Here is a 13,439-nt window from a genome sequence, read left to right on the forward strand (position 1 = left end):
GTCAATGCACTAAACCCTAGAAGTCTTTAACTCTCCTTTATACTTGTTCTCCTTCTATAAGATGCTCCTCAAAAACACCCTTCATGATGAATCTTCTGGTCGTTTGACAAAATATCTTGGCTTGTGACTCATTTTCAGATTTTGTCTGAGAGTTCTCTACTGTGGTACCTTGCGACATTTAACTGCTTTAAAAATGAAACTTGAATGGGAGGTTTTTTTTAATGCTTGTTACCCTCTCTACCCTCTATTTTCATTGTACATGTATGCAAAGGCAGCTTCTGTTCAGGTGGCCAGTAATGGGTGCACTGTTCCATCTGGTATTACCTTTCAAAAACTGCTCTCTCCTAAAGACATTATTCACTATTCCTGCTGGAGTTGTAGATCTCTGTCTATTCCAGATGGCACCTTTAAGTATTGCAGAGTCAGGATGAGGTGGGCTGAAAACGTGGAACCTATTGCAAATAGACAAGCATTTGGTTTCTTTCAGCATTGATTACAAAACAAAATATGTTGCATTTTTACTTAAGATTGTCCATGACCTCTGATTTGTTGAGATTCTATTCCTGTGTATTGACGAGGAGACTCGGAGACACCTCAGAAACGTATCATCAGCTGAAGATTTTTTTGTGATCTTTCTGTTAAAAAATTGAAATATCCAGAATTTGAGGAAACAAGTATGTCTAAAGATGTTTTATTTGTTTTATTTGTTCCACACCATATATTGCTGACTTGCAGCTTTCTTAAATTTGTTTCTCTGTTATGAAGGTTTTAAATCTTTAATTTCTCAGTTTGCACACCAATCCTTTGCTTTAGAACATAGAACATAGAAAAATACACCGCAGTACAGGCCCTTCGGCCCTCGATGTTGCGCCAATTCAAGCCCACCTAACCTACACTAGCCCACTTTCCTCCATATGCCTATCCAATGCCCGTTTAAATGCCCATAAAGAGGGAGAGTCCACCACTGTTACTGGCAGGGCATTCCGTGAACTCACGACTCACTCAGTAAAGAATCTACCCCTAACATCAGTCCTATACCTACAACCCCTTAATTTAAAGCTATGCCCCCTCGTAATATCTGACTCTATACGTGGAAAAAGGTTCTCATGGTCAACCCTATCTAAACCCCTAATCATCTTGTACATCTCTATCAAGTCACCCCTAAACCTTCTTTTCTCCAAAAAAAACAGCCCCAAGTGCCTCAGCCTTTCCTCATACGATCTTCCTACCATACCAGGCAACATCCTGGTAAACCTCCTCTGCACCCGTTCCAGTGCCTCCACATCCTTCCTATAGTATGGCGACCAAAACTGCACACAATACTCCAGATGCGGCCGCACCAGAGTCTTATACATCTGCAACATGACCTCAGGACTCCGGAACTCAATTCCTCTACCAATAAAAGCCCGTACACCATATGCCTTCTTCACAGCACTATTTACCTGGGTGGCAACTTTCAGAGATCTGTGTACATGGACACCAAGATCCCTCTGCTCTTCCACACTACCAAGTATCCGACCATTAGCCCAGTACTCCACCTTCCTGTTACTCTTACCAAAGTGAATCACTTCACACTTAGCTACATTGAACTCCATTTGCCACCTTTCTGCCCAACTCTGCAGCTTATCTATATCCCGCTGTAACCTGCCACATCCTTCCTCACTGTCAATAACTCCACCGACTTTCGTATCATCCGCAAACTTGCTCACCCAACCTCTAGCCCCTCCTCCAGGTCATTTATAAAAATGACAAACAGCAATAGTCCCAAAACAGATCCTTGCGGAACACCGCTGGTAACTGCACTCCAAAATGAACCTTTACCATCAACTACTACCCTCTGTCTTCTTCCAGCCAGCCAATTCCTTATCCAAACCTCCAACTCACCCTCCGTATTTTTTGCAGTAGCCTACCATGGGGAACCTTATCAAACGCCTTACTAAAATCCATATACACCACACCTACCACGTTACCCTCGTCCACCTCCTTAGTCACCTTGTCAAAGAATTCAATAAGGTTTGTGAGGCACGACCTGCCCTTCACAAAACCATGCTGACTATCCTTGATCACATTATACCTATCCAGATGTTCATAAATCCTATCCCTTACGATTCTCTCTAAAACTTTGCCCACAACAGAGGTAAGACTCACCGGCCTATAGTTACTAGGGTTATCCCTACTCCCCTTCTTGAACAAGGGAACCACATTTGCTATCCTCCAGTCTTCTGGTACTATTCCTGGAGACAACGAGGACATAAAAATCAAGGCCAATGGCTCTGCAATCTCCTCCCTTGCTTCCCAACAATGTCCTGTTCCTGAGTGAATACTGACGAAAAGTATTCATTCAGTGTCTCTCCAATTTCTTCAGCCTCCACACGCAACTTCCCACTACTATCCTTGACTGGACCTATTCCTACCCTAGTCATTATTTTATTCCTGACATACCTATAGAAAGCCTTTGGGTTTTCCCTAATCCTACCAACCAAGGACTTTTCATGTCCCTTCCATGCTGCTCTTAGCTCTCTCTTTAGATCCTTCCTGGCTACCTTATAACTCTCAATCGCCCCAATTGAACCTTCACGCCTCATCTTTACATAGGCCGCCGTCTTCCCTTTAACAAGGGATTCCAATTCCTTATTAAACCACGGCTCCCTCACACGACCCTTTCCTCCCTGCCTGACAGGTACATACTTATCAAGGACACTCAATAGTTGCTCCTTGAACAAGCTCCACATATCGATTGTATCCTTCCCTTGAAGCCTACTTTTCCAAGCCACGCATCCTAAGTCATGCCTCACCGCATCATAATTTCCCCGCCCCCAGCTATACTCTTGCCCTGTAGTGCACACTTATCCCTCTCCATCACAAGAGTAAAAGTCACCGAGCTGTGGTCACTGTCCCCAAAGTGCTCACCTACCTCCAATTCTAACACTTGGCCTGGTTCATTACCCAGAACCAAATCCAGTCTGGCCTCACCTCTTGTTGGCCTGTCTACATATTGTGTCAGGAAACCCTCCTGCACACATTGGACAAACACCAACCTATCTAATGTACTCGAGCTATAGCTTTCCCAGTCAATATCTGGAAAGTTAAAGTTCCCCCATAACAACCACCCTATTACTTTCACTCTTCTCCTGAATCATCCTCGCAATCCTTTCTTCTACGTCTCTAGGACTATTAGGAGGCCTGGAGAAAACTCCTAACAGGGTGACCTCACCTTTCCTATTTCTAAGCTCAGCCCAAACTACCTCAGATGGTGAGTCTTCATCCATCGTCCTTTCCACTGCTGTAGTACTTTCTTAGAAGCTTTGCTCCAAATGCTCTGAAGTAATACTCTGGTGGCTCTGACATCCATCATTATGATGTGCTACATGAGCTTAGTAATGTCACACTTCAAACTCACGCCTCCCAGATTGCCTTGATCCAGTACAATTCGCCCATTGCAATAGATCCATGGCAGATGCCATTTCCCTGGCCCTACACTCATCCCTGGAACATCTGGATAACAAAGACACCTACATCAGACTCCTATTTGTTGGCTTTAGCCAAGCTTTCGACACCATAACCCCAATCAAACTTGCTTCCAAACTTTGAGATTTGGGACTTTGCTCCCTGTTGTGCAAATGGATCCTCAACGTCCTGACCCATAGACTGCAATTATTAAGTATAGGTGACAACACCATTTCCACTATAATCGTCAACACAAGTGCCCCACTGTACAGCCTCCTCCTATACTCTTTACATACTCAGGATCATGTGGCCTAATGCAGCTGTAATTCCATTTACAAATTTGCAACACCATTGAAGTGGATTGGATTTCAAACAATGAAAAGGCAGAGTACAGCCAAGCAATAGACAGATTAGTGGGATGGCATAAAGATAACAGTCTCTCCCTCACTGTCAGTGAAATAAAACTGGTCATCCACTTCATGAAGCAGATTGGAGGACACGCCGATCTTTATCAGTGGTCCTGAGCTGGAGGTGGTCAAGAGCTTCAAGTTCCTAGGAGTGAATATCAAGAACAACCTCTCCTGGTCCATGCAAATAGACACTACAGTCAAAAAAGCACATCAATGCCTCTACCTCCTCAGAAGGCATGTCCACAATGACTCTTGCCAATGTTTATAAATGTACCATAGAAGGCATCCTATCCATTTGCATCAAAGCATGGTGTGGCAACTGCTCTGCCCAGGACGGCAAGAAATTACAGACTTCTGAATGCAGCTGAATTCATCACGAAAACCAGCCGTATTTCCCTTGATTTCATCCACACTTGCCACTACCTCAGTAAAGCAGCCGACATATTCAAAGACTCTCTCTCACCCTGGTCATGCTGTCTTCTATTTTCTTCCATTGGACAGAGGGTACAAAAGTTTGAAAACATGTACTACCAGGTTCAAGACCAGCTACTTTTCTGCTGTTATCAGACTTGTGAACAGACTTCTCATACATTCAAGTTGATCTTTCTCCGCACCTTCTCTGGAGCTGTAGTATTCTGCATTTTGCTCTGTTATCCTGAAGTACTTATGTAGGGTATGATTTGTCTGTTTACCAATACTTTTCACTGTATCTCGGTACATGAGACAACAATAAATCAAATAACAAGGAGAAAGTGAGGACATCCCTCCAAGGCCCCAAGGGATCCTTCCATATCCGTCACAAATTCACCTGCACCTCTACAGACATCATTTACTGCATCTGCTGCACTCGATGTGGCCTCCTCTACACTGGGGAGACAAGCCGTCTATTTGCCGAACGTTTCAGAGAACACCTCTGGGACACCCACACCAACCAACCCAACCGCCCTGTGTCTGAACACTTCAACTACCCCTCCCACTCCGCCAAGGACATGCAGATCTGTGGCCTCCTCCGTCGCTAGACCATGGCAACACAATGCCTGGAGGAAGAATGCCTCATCTTCCGCCTAGGAACCCTCCAACCACAAGGGATGAATGCAGATTTCTCCAGCTTCCTCATTTCCCCTCCCCCCACCTTATCTCAGTCCCAACCCTCAGACTCAGCACTGCATTCTTGACTGCAATCTTCTTCCTGACCTCTCTGTCCCCACCCCTTCTCCGGCCTATCACCCTCACCTTAACCTCCTTCCACCTATCGCATTCCCAACGCCTCTCTCCAAAGTCCCTCCTCCCTACCTTTTATCTTAGCCTGCTTGGCACAGCCTCCTCATTCCTGAAAAGGGCTTATGCCCGAAACGTCAATTCACCTGCTCTTTGGATGCTGCCTGACCTGCTGCGCTTTTCCAGCAACACATTTTTCAGCTCTGACCTCCAGCATCTGCAGTCTTCACTTTCTCCTAGAAAGTGAGGACTGCCAATGCTGGAGATCAAAGTCGAGCGTGTGGTGCTGGAAGGCATAGCAGATCAAATAGCATCCGAGGAGCAGGAGAATCGATGTTTCAGATGCCTGATGAAAGGCTTATGCCTTTATGATGAAACATCAATTCTACTGTTACTCGGACGCTGGCTGATCTGCTGTGCTTTTCCTACAAATCAAATAACTGTCAAGCACACTGAAGCTGACTGAACTTGATGCGTCCATATTCTGATATACACTCCCATTATAAATGGTCCTTGAATTCCCAGATTCTGATGCACAGCATATACATAGATGACCTGCTCATGATCCAATTTTTGTTTGTTGGAGCTTGCTGTGTGGAGCTTTTGTGTTTTCGATATTACAACAGTGACATTTGGATCAATACTCTTCAATCCATTTGATCACAAGAAACCCCAAGGTGTGCGCATGACCATATTCTTTTCTCATGTCTGAAATAGTAGCTCAACTCAATTTCTTTTCCCCATAAGCAACCAACTGCCACTGAACTACTGAGAGCCTGAAGGACAACGACAACTAAGTGATCAGACAATTTTGAAGATGTATCCACTTGCTACTAAAATACAAAGGACCCCTGCAGTTGTGACATCAGGGTTATCTGGCATTATACAAACCCTTGAATTAATTACTACTTTATAGTTACAGCACAATGTACTTACTATCGAAATTAATATAGTAAGTTGTGATGTATAGTCTGTTGGTTGCAAAATTAAGTAGAGGTAGCCTCATCAGCGATCTCATGTGGCTGTAAAAGATACCAGAGCAGGGTGACGAGAAATTAAGATGAGTATGCTGTGGTATCCTGGCCACTCTTTATCCCTCAATGAAATAGTTTAGTTATTAGCACCTTGCTGTGTTTGGGAGTTTGCAAGTTGTTTGCTGCATTTTCTGCTGTAAAGTGCTTCATTAGATGTAAAGTCCTGAGAACATTCGAGGTACTTGAGAAATATGAGGCATTCTTTCTTCACCGGCTTTCAACTCTGCATTTGGAATGTGTTCCCAAAATGTGTGTAGTTTTTGAGTTAGTTTCATATCTCCAGGATCTGCAGGTTAATCTTTGGCGGTGAAGAGGTTTTTAAGCACCCATTTTCAAATTGAAGAGTGCATAACAAAGAATTTCTGGTGTTGCACAGATTTAACTCTCAGGTCATGTCACCATTGCAATAAGACTTTTCTGAACAGGATCAAAATACAAAATTTTGTATTGTTGTCTTAGTTTTTGCAAAGATGGTCAGTGAGAGGAGAAATTGAAAGGAACTAGCTTTGTTAATTTGTGCACTGTAGATCACAAGAGTAGAATTGCATGATGTGACTTGTTGCATCCTTTTGTTTTTGCTGAGTAATGTTAAACATTTCCAAGATCTCTCATTTGTTAGTTGCTAACTGACATAGCAAAGATCATTCGTCAAAAAGTATGGTGCTGGAAAAGCACAGCAGGTCAGGTAGCATCCAAGGAGCAGGAAAGTCGAAATTTTGGGCATCAGCCTTCATCAGTAATGTGATGAAGAGCTTATGTCTGGAACATCGACTCTCCTCCTCAGATGCTGCCTGACCTACTATGCTTTTCCAGCACCAAACTTTTCGACTCTGACTGTCCAGCATCTGGCATCCTCATTTTCTCCTCATAGAAAGACCTTTCTAAAGTGTTGGTCAGTTTTGTGCTTTGTCTCTTGTTGCGCATGCATGCTTGAAAGAGAACACCTTTAAATTGGTAGCACAACAGGTGAGAAAATCCCAAGACCCAAGATTCAGGAATCTGTACTGAAAACAAAAAACGCTGGAGATCACAGCGGGTCAGATAGCGGTACTAAGCATTTCAATTTCCTCAATTACACTTTACTTCTGCTGATGTAGCATGTCAAAGCTCACAATCAGCACAAAAACAGAAATTGACACAAAATCTCAGCAAGTGTGGCAGCATCTGTGGAGAGAAATCAGAGTTAACATTTTGGTTTCAGTACCCTTTTTCGGAATTGGTGATGACAAGGAAAGAATTAGATTAGATTACATTCCCCTACAGTGTGGAAGCAGGCCCTTTGGCCCAACTAGTTCACACTGACCCTCCAAAGAGTAACCCGCCAGACTCATTTCCCTCTGACTAATGCACTTAATACTGTGGGCAATGTAGCATGGCCAATTCACCTGACCTGCACAACTTTGGACTGTGGGAGGAAACCCACACAGACACCGGGGCGGGGTGACGGCGGTGTGCAAACTCCACATAGACAGTCGTCTGAGGCTGGAATCGAATCTGGGACCCTGGTGCTGTGAGGCAGCAGTGTTAACCACTGAGCCACAGTGCTGTTGGTTTTTATCTGGAAGATAGGGTGGGAAAAAGTGGACAAGGGAAGCAGTCAGTGGAAATCCAGCCCAGAGAGAGAGAAAAAAAGTTGAACAGACCAAGGAGTGGTTAAAGATTTAAACAACTGTTAAAAAGAATATATAACCAGGAGATTTAGAGTCTCCTCAGTTTAGGGCACTGACTCTGTGCTGGCTGGTGCTACAGTCAGTGTGTTACTGCTGCTCTTGGTTTCTGCTTTTTTTTGGGGGGAGAAAAGTACAAACGGGGGATAGGCGAGGCGGTGATCTTGTGGTATTATCACTGGACTGTTCATCCAGATAACGTTCTGGGGACCTGGTACAAATCCTGCCATGGCATATAGAGGAATTTGAATTCAATAAATATCTGGAATTAAGAATCAACTGACAACTATGTGCCGATTAGCGGAAAAACCCATCTGGTTCACTAATGCCTTTCAGAGAAGGAAACTGACATCCTTACCTGGTCTGAGACAAAAAAAAACAACAGATGCTGGAATCCAAGGTGGATGGGTAGTGCTGGTGGAGTACAGCAAGCCAGGCAACTTTGGGAATGTTGACTTCACCTCCTGGTGCTGCCTGGCTTGCTGTGTTCCTCCAGCCTCCTGCTTGTCATCCTTACCTGATCTGGCCGACATGTGACTCCAGACCCACAACAATATGGTTAACTCTTAACTGCCCCCTGGGCAATTAAGGATGGACAATAAATGCTGTCTAGCCAGTGATGCCCTCATGCCGTGAATGAATAAAGAAAAAGAAATATAACTAGGGGATTTAGAACCTCCTCAGTTCATGGGGACTGACTCAGAGCTGACTGGTCACACCCAGTATACTGTGCATAGGTAAATAGTGGGTGACTTGATGATGGGATACCGGCTTCAGCGCAGTTATTTCACTTATAAATCTATGCCTTTCCAAGTAACAATTTCTTAGTATTGATTGTAGTAATTCAATGACCTCTGAGGTCAACTGACTGGCCTACAATTATTTGACCTGTAGCACATTGTTCAATAATGGTACATCATTTGTAGAACTCCGGTCCTCTGGTACCTTGCCTGACTCTTGTCAGGATTGGAAAGTCATCCTCAGTCCATCTGCTATATCCTATCTGGTATCCTTTGTTGGCTTAAGATACACAATCAAGAAAGTCAGTGCCTCCGGTTAAAAAAAGCAAAAAAATGAATAACTGTTAATGGGGACAATTAGTGCTTTACAATACGTAGTGTGTGGTAGCAGCCCATCTAATAACAAGGCTTGGTCTGTGGAGTTGGGGGAAGCATGGGGAAAGATGCTCAAGCCCAAAAATTGTTGAATTTGAAATTAAATCCAGAAAGCTGGATGGATCCCAAGCTGACAATCAAAATGTTTGTCCTCGGCTTCAGGTTTTCAGCAGTTTATTGTCAGTGCAATGGAGTGCTACATTGCCAGAATACCAGCTTCCAGACAATATGTTGAACCCAAAATGTGTTTTCTCCCTCAGGTGCGTACGAAGGAATGTGTTGCTGTCTTTGATTCATGTCAACTGTAAACATTGGTATGAATCGATTCAAATCGAACGTGCTGAACAATCTTTGTGGATGACAAAGATCAGTTGATGAACTAGTTAATTAGTTGTGATTTGTGAGACCTTGCTGTTCCCATATTCGTTTGTGTCCGTAGTTACCATAACTGAACTTAATTTGTAATTTATGAGCACTCCTGAGGATAACTAAGAACGATATATATAGATATGCAGAATAACTCTTTATTTTTGGGCTGATTTGTTGATGTCAGAAGCCCCAGAATATGACATTGGGGAGTGAAAGTTATTAATGTTAATCAGAAAATTGTTACGACACAAAAGTTCTGTATGTGCCCAAAAAAACTGAAAAAAAGACAGATGCTGGAAATCTGAAATAAAAACAGAAATTGCTGCAGAAGCTCTACAGGTGTAGCAGCATCTGTGGAGAGGAAGCAGAGATAATGTTCTCATCACAGATTCAGAGTTGAAAACTGTGATGCTGGAAGAGTACAGCAGGAGAATCCGAGGAGCAGGAGAATCAACGTTTCGGGCAAAAGCCCTTCGTCAGGAAAGTGGGGTTGGGGAGGAAGGGGCTGAGAGAGATAAGTAAGAGGGGTTTGGGCTGGGGGAAGTTAGCTGGGAAGGTGATTGGTAGATGCAAGGGAGTGGTGATGGTGATGGTGATAGGTCGGAACGGAGGGTGGAGTAGGTAGGTGGGAAGGAAGATGGCCAGGTAGGACAGTTCAAGACGGTGGGGCCGAGTTGGGGTATTGTATCTGGAATGAGGTGGGGGAGGGGAGTTGAGGAAAGTGGTGAAATTCAAGTTGATCCCATGTGGTTGGAGGGTCCCAAGGTGGAAGATGAGGCATTCTTCCTCCATGCATCGGATGGCTAGGATTTGGTGGTGGAAGAGGCCCTGGACCTGCATGCCCTTGGCAGAGTGGGAGGGAGAACTGAAGTGGTCAGCCACAGGGCAGTGGGATTGTTTGGTGCATATGTCCCAGAGATGTTCTCTGAAACATTCCACAACTTGGCATCCTGTCTCCCTACTGTAGAAGTGATCACATCGAGAGCAACGGACACAGTCGATCAGGTGTTTTGATGTGCAGGAAAATCTCTGCTGGATGTGGAAGGATCCTTTGGGGCCTTGGATGGAGGTGAGGGTGAGAGGTGTGGGCACAGGTTTTACACCTCTTAGTGGCAGGGGAAGGTGCCAGGAGTGGAGAGTGGGTTGGTGGGGCGCATGGACCTAATGAGGGAGTCGCACAGGGAATGGTCTCTGCAGAATGCTGACAGGGTTGGGCTGAGAAATATATCTGTGGTGGTGAGGTCTGACTATAGATGGCAGAGATGGCAGAGGATGATATGCTGTATCCGGAACCAGAAGAGGAAATGCTGAAAAATCTCAGCAGGCCTGGCAGCATCTGTAAGGAGAGAAAAGAGCTGACGTTTCGAGTCTAACTGACCCTTTGTGAAAGCTTTGACAAAGGGTCACTTAGACTCGAAACGTCAGCTCTTTTCTCTCCTTACAGATGCTACCAGACCTGCTGAGATTTTCCAGCATTTCCTCTTTTGGTTTCAGATTCCAGCATCCGCAGTAATTTGCTTTTCTTATATGTGCTGTATCCGGAGATTGGTGGGATGGAAAGTGAGAAAGGAAGATGTCTGTGTTGAGTCAGTCGCCGGAAATGGAGATGAAGACGTCTAAAAAAGGCAGGGAGGTGTCCGAAATGGTCCGCCCTGTATCATCTCGGACACCTCCCTCCTCACCGTGGACTTGTCCATCTCCATTTCTGGCAAGCAACTCAACACAGACATCTACCTCACTGACTTCCACAGCTGAATGAGCTGCACCTCCTTCCATCCCCTTCCTGTAAAAATGCTATCCCTCATTCCCAATTCTTCTGCCTCTACCATATCTGCTCTCAGGAGGAGCAATTCCACTCTAGAACATCCCAAATGGCCTCTAACTTCAAGGACTGCAATTGCCCCTCCCATGTGCCAACAATGCACACCAGCACGTCATCTCCATCTTCATTACCTCTGTCCTTGAGCCTCACCCCTCCAACCTCAACAAAGATAGAACTCTCCTGGTCCTCACTTTCAACCCCACCAAACTCCAGACACAGTGCATCATTGCCATTTCTGCCACCTACAGTCAGACCCCACCACCAGAGATATATTTCCCTCCTCACCTATATCAGCACTCTACAGAGACCATTCCTTCTGCCACTCCCTCGTTAGGTCCACCCCACCACCAACCCACCTTCCAAATCTGGCACCTTCCCTTGCCACCACAAGAGGTGTAAAGTCTGCGCCCACAACCCCCCGACCACCTCACCTCCATCCAAGGCCCCAAAGGATCCTTCCACATCCAGCAGAGATTTTCCTGCACATCCAAACACCTCATCTACTGTGCCTGTTGCTGTCGATGTGGTCTTCCGCCTTGGGACTCTTCAATCACATGGCATCAATGTAAATTTCACCAGCTTCTTCATCCCTCCTTCCCTCACCTCATCCCAGATCCAACCCTCCAACTTGGCACCACCCTTTTGAACTGTCCTACCTGTCCATCTTCCTTTCCACCTATCAGCTCCACCCTCCACCCTAACACCATCATCACCTCCCTGCATCTACCATTGCCTTCCCAGCTATCTTCCCTCCAGTCCCACCCCTTCCTTCTTATCTCTCTCAGTCCTCTTCCTCCCACACCCCACATTCCTGAAACATCAATTCCCCTGCTCCTCAGCTACTGCCTGTTCTGCTGTGCTTTCCCAGCACCATACATTTCAATTCTGATCTCAAGCATCTGCAATCCTTACTTTCATCTGTTCACAGATGCAGCCTGACTGCTGAGTTTCTCCAGCAGTTCATGTTTTTGTTTGTGTCTGTGCTAGCTCTGTAAATTTTATCCAGTCCACCTCTCCTGCACTTTCCCTGTAGCCCTGCAAATTATTTCTCTTTCGGGGTTTATCCAATTCCTTTAAGCCTCATAATTAAACCTGTTTTCACCACAGTCAGAAGCATCGAACTTCAATCCGAACTATTCAATGTGTGAAAACATTTTCATTAGTTTTCCATTGCTTTTGACAGTATTTCACGTGTTTTTTTCATCTTGACCCCGACAAAAAGGATACAGTTTTCACGCTGTCCAGGTCCTTCATAATGTTGAATATCTCTGTTCAAACTCATCTCAGCTTCGACAAGGAGAACAACGCCTGCGTCTCCAGCTGATCAAGTAACTGAAGTTTCTCACCTTGGAACTGACATTGTAAATCCTTGTTGCGTTCTGTGTGATATTGTTACATCCTTCCTAAGTGTGAAAATGCTGCAAAGAAACTCTGAAGCTTTCTTTGAAGTGCAGCAGCATTGGCAGTAATGACTGGAAGGATCTTGCCTCAAGATGTTCAGAAGGGCAACAACATGTCCATCAGTCCACATTCTATTTTGATACACAAAGTCTTAATCACAAGACAATGGCAGCAGTGACATGAAGAAAAGGAGGCACATTTTGAATGTCCTACCTTAAGGAATGTCCTCCCAATGTTCCCAAAGAGGTGTTAAGAATTGGCCTCACATGAGTACCCAATACAGAAACATGCGACCCTCTCATCTTTGAATCACGGTGCAACCATCTGGTGTGGCGTTCTGATTGTCTTCACAGGTGTCATCATGCATACGAGATTGTAGCAAGGTAAATTTTTCCTCTGAATTCAATGTCCTTGCTGCAAGAGCAGGGTCTTTGTGCTGATCTGGTTGCGTCACAAGCCACAACGCAAAACTTTCACAAAGCATTGCTAATGCTGTGTTGCTGATCGTATGACATTTTACCCAGCTCCATTTTGACGGATGACAGTCCAAAGGCTTTACTGCTGTTTGATTCTCATGTCCAACGTTTGCAAAAAAGGAGATACCTTCAAATATGTGGTTGTATGAAAAGCTTCTGTTGTGTTAATGTGTTCTTTGTGACTCTTGTCATTGACATGAAACTGGCAAAACATAACAATGCAATTTGAGTGACAATGGAAACCACCTCATCACATTTCCAGAAATAGCATTTAGTCTGTTTATCAAGCATAAGTACTTCAGTTGAAGGGCATATAACAGAGATGATCGATGTTTTTACACTGTTGAAATGGCTTTTGACTAATTGTTCACCACATGTATAGTATGTGCAAGGACAGAGAATTCCTCACAGCTGGTCCTGCTCCGCTTGTGTACTGAGCTCCAAGTGTGCAGGTTCTTTTTGAAATACACTGTGGGGTTT

This window comes from Hemiscyllium ocellatum, chromosome 48 (assembly GCF_020745735.1).
Source record: "Hemiscyllium ocellatum isolate sHemOce1 chromosome 48, sHemOce1.pat.X.cur, whole genome shotgun sequence".
Lineage (NCBI taxonomy): Eukaryota > Metazoa > Chordata > Chondrichthyes > Orectolobiformes > Hemiscylliidae > Hemiscyllium > Hemiscyllium ocellatum.